Source organism: Lotus japonicus, chromosome 3 (genome assembly GCF_012489685.1).
Source record: "Lotus japonicus ecotype B-129 chromosome 3, LjGifu_v1.2".
In the NCBI taxonomy this organism is placed as follows: Eukaryota; Viridiplantae; Streptophyta; class Magnoliopsida; order Fabales; family Fabaceae; genus Lotus; species Lotus japonicus.
In genome coordinates, this window is record NC_080043.1 from 76242960 (window position 1) to 76251648 (window position 8689).

Below are 8689 nucleotides of genomic sequence, written 5' to 3' on the forward strand. Positions count from 1 at the left end.
TGTTTGACTGGTTTTTCTAGAAGCTTTGGATTGATTTCGTGATAATCAAGTTAGGGTTATTGAAGAAGCTTCTATTTGTTATCTGGAATATAATATAGTGGAATCAAATCTGTTGAAGAAGATTTGATTTGGTTTAAATTGTGAAAGATGTTATCTTTCGTTCAAATCTTATTTGATAAGATTTGTTACTGGTTTAAAAGATTTGTTCCAGATCTGTTTTATGGACTCTATCTTCGTGCAAGCCCATTGAAGATCAAGACCAGAAGAACGACTATTTAAGGAGGCTTAACCCTAGTTGCAAAGGGTGCCTTGGGCACCCAAGATTGGGTTTTAGGATTGTATTTTGTGCGTCCTTGTTCTATTATTTTGTACACCACTCTACTGCCTCCATTGATCTTCATATGGCATAGAGTTGGTTTGTTTTAGTTGAGTTGTAATCTCTTCAAACATGTGTGAAGGTATGAAAAACGGTAGAAAGGGGGGGTTTGAATAACGTTTTCAGTACAAAACTACCACCTTAAAGATTTTAACAAATCTTTTCGAGAACTAAGTGCAAAAGATAGAGATAGAAAAGCACACAAGGATTTTATCCTGGTTCACTTGATAAATCACTCAAGCTACTCCAGTCCACCCGTTAAGGTGATTTCTTCCTTCTTAGAATGAAGGCAATCCACTAATCAGGTAAGAGTTACAACTGCACTTGAAACCTACAAGTGACTAACAATTACACTGACTTAGCTCACACTAAGATTCACTCTCTTAGTCTTCTCTAGGATCCGATCAACCTTGATCTCCTAAAGGAAAATCAAACAACTGTTTGAGGTTGGTGTTTACAAGGGTTTGCTTCTGAATAAGCTGAGTGTAAACTAAAATAAATTACAAGATGAAAGAAAGCTTAGAATATATCTTGCGCGTGTGTATTGCTTCTTGTATATTTTTTTCTTCTAGCCGCTTCTTTCAATCTTCAGCCTCTATATATACTCCAAGGATTAGGGTTGAGCGTTGCATGGGAAATGCTACCGTTGGAGGGCAGTTCTGGAAAATCCAGCTTCTGCTGTGGCTGAGAACGTTAGGTAGGTCGTCAGGAAGGTACACTTGCTTTTGTACTAGGATAGCGACTTGACCTTTTAACCTAGGAGACTTCTGATCAGAGGAATGCTTCGTATTGGAACTTGTGAAGCCGGTTGATCAGAGTCAGAGGGATAGCACAGATCCTCTGACCATTGTATCTTCTGATTCTGAACTCAGAGGGAAGAACATGGCCTTCAGAGTTTCTTGCTTCTGGACTTCAGAGTTTCCACTATTCAGCTTCTGGATCTTCAGAGTCTTCTACACCATCGGAACATCTGAACCTTCAGTGTTTCTTGGTTGTCAGAACTTCTGGATCATCAGAGCTTCTAGCGACTGAGTCCTCATCAGAGTTTGTATAGCTTCAGATCTTCTGAAGCTTTTCCACTGTTCATACTGAACATGGTGAATGCGAAAGCGTTGCTTGGGTTACCCTTTATACACAGTGCTTCTGATTTGTGTGAAATTGAGTCAGGGTCAGAGCCTGTAAATAGCACACTCAGAAAAACACGTTAGAGTACCACAATTGTTCATATCAAAAGGTTAACTTGTAATCATCAAAACATAGAGTTGTACTACTAGATCAAAACTTGATCTTACAATCTCCCCCTTTTTGATGATGACAAAACTAAGATTTTTGATGAACAATTCTTAAACATTAAACTGAATTCACTCAGAGTTTAGAGATATAGAATAAGACTTATCCTGATGTGAATAGTTTATCTTGCTCATTCTGAATTCAAGTTACTGCTTGATTCTGAGCTTAGCTCCCCCTGAATCTAATACTTGATGAAAACGTTAGTAAAGTCTAGATTCTGAGCTAAATCATATAAGAGTTCAGAGTGAAAAGCTTATGACATAGATGAAAAACGAATAATCAGAGCGCATAAGTGATCAGAGTCATGGACAAGGTATCAGAGTCTTGGGTATCAGAGTCAACTTAGAATCACTTCAGAAGAAGTGAAATGTATTCCTTGTATTTGCCCAGTGACACATCTATGGTCATGAAGGTGGAACTCTTAAAATCTCCAAAAGAAAAATAAGTCACACTAACACATCTTACATCAAAAACTGGGTTTACTCCCCCTTTTTGTCATAAGCAAAAAGCTTGGGGTGTGAAAAACTTAGCTTGAAGTACAAGGTACTTCCCCCTTAGAGAAGGTCTAAGTTGAAAGAAAATGAAGACGATGTAAGAATCAGAGTGAGGCGATAATAAATAGAAGAGTTAATGCAAGGGATGAACGTTTACCACCGGTCAAGTGAGGAAATAGAAGGGTCAGTTACCAAGTACTTAACCTCGAGAAACTGTAAGAGCATTAACTTTCAGAGAGAAAGTGAAGCCTATAAAAACGTTGGAGAGAAAGGTAAGCTTCACACCTCGAATAATATTCAGAAAAAAAATGGCATCATACAGAATGGCATTAGAAGAGCTCAGAAGGAAGGCGTTTGAGGAAGATATGTTCCTCAATATTAGGCATCCCGATGGTACAAAGACCATACAAGAGCTGACGAAGACACTGCTTGAAGAAGATCTTGGTCCAGAGATGGAGAAAGATCTGAAGGAGTTCCTCTGCTTCGTGGAAGAGATTCAGGAGCTTTGCCAGCGGGAGCTGAATCTGCTGGAAGAGAAGGAGACTGTGGAAAAGAGACTCAAGACGACAGAAGATAGTCTAGAAAAAGATGATCTAAGCATCAAACTTGGCAACATAGAGTATGCATTGGATCGTCTGGAGAAGGAAAGAGTGGAGCAGCGCCAAGAATGCAGAAGAATGAGGAAGGATCCTCCATTCTAGATATAGGGAATAATGTATGATGGAAAGAGTTATGATGTAAACATAGAACAATTATGAATAAAACAGGTTTTGCAAACATATGTGCCACAAATATATATAGATATATGCATATAGAATCACAAATGAACAAATTAAAGTAAGTAAATACGCAGAGTTGAAATAAAACAACGTTAAATAAAAAGGAAAAGGAAGAAAAAGAAGAGATCCTAAAAAACTAAGATTTGGCAGTACGGCGCAGAAGTTCCATCATCATGTGCTTCATCTCAATCAGCATGGATTCATGAGTGTCAAGACGATGTTCCATGATGTCGAGTCTGGATGAGCTTGTCGGAGTAGAGCTTGAAGGAACGTTCTGAGCAGCGTGAGGTTCTGGAATGGAAGCAGAAGCAGCAGGAGTAAACAGAACTGGTGCAAGTCGCTCTGCCTCAGCCTCAGCTTCAAGACGTTCTGCCTCAAGTCTGGCTTGTTCAGCCTGAGCTGCTGCTTGACGGGCAGCTTCTTCTTCTTGTTCTTTCTGTCTCTTGGCTTCTTCAATGGCTTCAAGAAGCTTGGTTCTCTGTTCGAGTTCATGAAGAGCCACCCTCCTAGCAAACCTTTGCTTTGCAGCCTCAATGCTCTGACTTCCCTCTGCATGCAGGAGCTGCAGCATAACGGGAAACTGAGCCACCAGCCAAGTGCTCAAATCGTTCCACTCATCAGCCACATTTTCAGCATTCTCACTGAGGTCAGTCTGACCGTGCACATTGCGGAGCCTCAAGGAGGCTTCATGATTGAAAATATTGATGCACTCAGAGAGAGATGTGGGTTGAAGGTGAGTATAGGGAATGATGGAGAGGTTGGGTGCAGGAGAGGCTGGGTGATTGCTGCTATGAGCTTCAGAGGCACCTTGTGGAGAACCAATGTTAATTATGGGAGCATTGGGTTCAGAGGTTCCACGGTGAGGGTCTGAAGTTTCAACCAGAGGGTGAGGTGATCTAACCGAGGATTGGTTAGATACTGATTGTTCAGGTTCAGGGTCTGGTTGAATTGGCTCTTGTTGGTCAGGGACAGGGTGAGCCTGTTGGACTAAGGGGTCTGCCTCTTGGATAGGATTGGCCAAGATAGGTTCATCTGGGTCAACTAGACGTTCAGGTCTAGGGCCAGGATATTGCCTAGGGCTTGGACAGGTAAGGTAATATTCTTCCAAGGCAGATACCTTCTCTTTCCTAACCTCCATGAATTTTCTAAGTGATTCAGAGGTATTGGAGGGAGGAGAGTCAAAGACATTGATGGGGAAGGATACAGGTGTGAAGGCTGATGAAGAGTCTGTATCCGTGGTTCTGACAGCAGGACGTGCTGATGCTCTGGGAGCAGAGTGATCAGACGTTCTGGGTTGTGGTTCTGTTGGTTTGGGTTCTGGTTGGTTGGGGATGATGGGTTCAGAAGGTAATGGGTCGTATGGAATGGTAAGGAGAGAGGTTGGATCTTCTGACCTAGAGGGTTGGTTCTGAAGCAAATTCCAGAGTGGTGCTTCAGCAGGAGAAGGTTGAAAGAATGAAGATCTTGGGGAATGTGGTGGAGAGGTGGTTTGTGCGGCTGGCTGGGATTCATGAATAGGAGTGAGGGGATTTGAAGAGTGTTGGAGTAAGGCAGAAATTGGGAGTGCATCAAATAAATTCAAATCATCATCAGAGGTAAGTGCAGGCTTACTTGTATGTGCTGATGATCGAGTCACTCTGGCAGGAGGTTCAGTCCTTCTGACCTCTGCAGCAGCTGGTTCCACCCGAGTAGGCTTCACCACAATTCTGACTTTCTTCTGCTTCTTCTTTGGAGGACCATCCTCACTATCATCACCATCATCATCATCAGGCTTGCTCTTCGCCTTCTTGACCAGAGGGACATCAGATTCCTCTGAGGATTCGTCCAGAATCATCTTCCTCTTGGTTTTCTTCTTGGGAGGAGAAGGAAACTCTGGAGCTGGTGGAAGTCTGCTGACGAAATCATCAAGGTCAATCTCGAATCCTTGAGCCCTGAGGTCTTCAACATAGCATCTGATGGCTTCAGGATGGTCTGCTTGAGTCCACAGAGGGTAGTCATTCAGAGGCATTCTTCTTCCTCTGATCTCAGAAGATGTGTCCTCATGAGCAGGAGCAATCTTCTTCTGGACCAAACCCATCTTCTTCAGAGAGTTGGCAGTGAAGACATCGCTAACAATTGTGCTCAAGTCCTCTGTGCAACCAGCATTGATCAAATCTTGCACCAAGTTGCTTTCAATGAGAAAGTCTGAGATCAGCCTCCCAAAAGGGATATATTTGATGGCTGACTTGATGGAGGAGGTGGTGCGAGACTTCCGGATGCATTCCTTCAAATAGGAGAACAGGAAGTAGGGAAGGCAGATCTTCTCCTTGTCTTGAATGAAGAACAGCATCGCCTTCTGATTGAAGTTGATGTAGTCTGGAGAACTGCCCTTTGGTCGTTGATTGATGCAGTTGAGCAGGATCTTGTGCCAGACCCTGAGTTTGGGGTGAAGGTCCATCACTTTGTAGCTCGTCTTGCCCGGTTTGAAAGTGGTGTACAGGGCCTTGTTGACGATGTCCTTGGTTCTGGGTTTCAGCTTCGATTCCGTCAGTGAGAACCGATACCCATGAGCAGTTTCTGCACCTAGCAGATTCACGAATGACTTCTCCGTGATGATGATCTTCCTACCCAGTATGTAAGAAACCACCTGAGTGTCATCACAATCAGCGTGCTTCCAGAATTCCTTTACTAGCTTCTCATACACCGGTCCTCGAAGTCGATTGAAGTAGTTTCCCCAACCTTGAGCTTGGACTTCAGGACGAAGATCAAACCCATTTGCAGCCAAGTTGTCGAGGTTGAATCTCCATTCTGCCAGGACTTGGAGTTCCTCAGGAGGAAATACACAGTGAACGGCACAGCCCCGTTCTGCAATAGGAACAATCTCCTCTTGAGCTTGAGCTTGTTCTTGTGCTGGGTTCTCAGAGCCCCGTTGACCCGTTGCCAACCCGACTACCATGTGAGGAAACTGAGGTGCATCTGCAGTAGATCTTCTGGTTTGTCTCACCATTTTGAAGAGGTTGAAGGTTTGAGGTAGAAGATGAAGTTTGAAGGATGAAGAGAGATCGAGAGAGAAATCACGAAGGAGGCGGTTTTGAAAAGCAGGGAGTGCGAGATTGAAAACCGGAAGTGAGAGAGAACGTGTGTGTATAGTGGGTTTTATCAAATAACCGTTGTTGATTCAAAAAGCACTTTAAGATCAACGGTTGAAAATTAAAGATAGACAGTAACAGTAAAATACACAATCACACACAGAAGATAAGCATATCTACACGCAATCACAACAGACTGTCACACGGGCACAAGGAACTATGCATCAGAAGTTCTGACGCACGTGTTGTTGTCTCAGCTTCAGAGTCAGTACCAGTGGGCACACACACTCTGATTGAGTTACCTTCTGGACTAGACATCTTCTGATCAAGAAGTATCATAGTCAGAGGTTCTGATCTATCTTCACTCTGGACAAAAGTCCATGTTTAGATTTTTCAGAATAAAATTAAATCTATCTTCAGCTAAGGGCTTTGTAAAGATATCTGCCCATTGATGGTCAGTATCAACAAACTTCAGAAGAAGTACGCCCTTCTGCACATAATCTCTAATGAAGTGATACTTTACCTCAATGTGCTTTGCCCTTGAATGCAAGATAGGATTCTTGCTCAACGAAATTGCAGCAGTGTTATCACAATAGATTGGGATATTGCTCTCAAGGATCTGATAATCCTCCAGCTGATGTTTCATCCAGAGCATCTGAGTGCTGCATATTGCTGCTGAGATATATTCTGCCTCTGCAGTTGATAGAGCAATGGTTGATTGCCTCTTGCTTGCCCATGAGACTAGATTGCTTCCCAGAAATTGACAATTTCCAGAAGTACTTTTTCTCTCTGTTCTATCTCCAGCATAATCAGCATCACAATAACCTGAAAGCTTATACTCTGATGTTTTCTTATACATCAAGCCAAGGTTAGTGGTGCCTTTCAGATACCTTAGGATCCTCTTAACAGCAGTTAAGTGGGTTTCCCTTGGATCTGATTGGAAACGAGCACATAAATGAACACTAAATAATATGTCTGGCCTAGATGCAGTTAAGTATAGAAGTGAACCTATCATGCCACGATAGAGCTTCTGACATACTTTACCACTTATATCTTCTTTTTCCAGAATGCATGTTGGATGCATTGGGGTCTTGGCCACTGTAGATTCCAGCATATTGAACTTCTTCAGAAGTTCCTTAGTGTACTTGCTCTGATGGATATACGTTCCTTCTGGTGTTTGATCAACTTGTATTCCCAGAAAGTACTTTAATTCTCCCATCATACTCATCTCAAATTCAGCCTGCATCATCTCAGAAAATTCTTTGCATAGAGATTGATTAGCAGAACCAAATATAATATCATCAACATAAATTTGCACAATTAAGATATCATCTTTATAAGTCTTGCAAAAGAGAGTTGTATCTACTTTACCCCTTACAAACTCATTCTCCAGAAGGAATGAGCTAAGTCTCTCATACCATGCTCTGGGAGCTTGCTTCAGACCGTAGAGTGATTTCTTCAATTTGAACACATGGTCTGGTTTCTTTTCATCTTCAAAACCTGGGGGTTGATGAACATAGACTTCCTCTGAGATATAACCATTTAGGAAGGCACTCTTTACGTCCATCTGATGTAGAACTATGTTGTGATTTACTGAGAAAGAAATCAATAGTCTGATTGCCTCCAGTCTTGCTACTGGAGCAAATGTTTCAGTGTAGTCTATTCCTTCCTGCTGGCTGTAGCCTTGAGCAACTAGCCTTGCCTTGTTTCTGACTACATCTCCTTTCTCATTTAGCTTGTTTATGAATACCCATTTCGTTCCAATAACATGGACATTCTCAGGCTTCTTCACTAAGCTCCAAACATCGTTCTTGGAGAATTGATTCAATTCTTCCTCCATGGCCAGAATCCAATCCTTGTCCTGAAGAGCTTCATCTATGGACTTGGGTTCAATTAAGGACACCAATCCTTTCAGACTCAGCAAGGTCTCTTCAGAGGGTCTGAAGGCAGATCTGGTTCTGACTGGTTCATCTTTGTTGCCCAGAATCAATTCCTTAGGATGAGCTGCAGTGATTCTGCTCTTCTTCAGAGTTTGTGAGTTAGAGGGACCAGCTTCTTCCTCTGGTTCATCTTCCTCTGGCTCAACTTCCTCTGGAGCTTTGCCTTTGTCAGAAACATTAATGCTTAAATCTGCAAACTTTTCAACTAGCTTTGACTGGTCAGAGTCAAGCTTATCATCAAATCTAACATGAATAGATTCTTCAATAGTCTTAGCATCAGTATTATAAAATCTAAAACCTTTAGATCTATCAGAATAACCAAGTAATAGACACTTAGAAGATTTAGCATCAAATTTATGCAATCTATCCTTAGTATTGAGAACATAACAAACACAGCCAAAAGGATGAAAATAAGAAATGTTGGGTTTTATGTTCTTCCACAATTCATAAGGAGTCTTATTCAGAATTGGTCTCACAGAGATTCTGTTCTGAATGTAACATGCTGTATTTACTGCCTCTGCCCAAAAGTGCTTAGCCATGCCAGTTTCTTGGAGCATGGTTCTAGCCATCTCCTGAAGAGTTCTGTTCTTCCTCTCAACAACACCATTTTGTTGAGGAGTTCTGGGACAAGAGAAATCATGTGTAATTCCATAGGAATCAAACAGACTCTCAAACTTGTCATTCTCAAACTCTCCACCATGGTCACTCCTGACACGCACAATTCTACAAGCCTTCTCGTTTT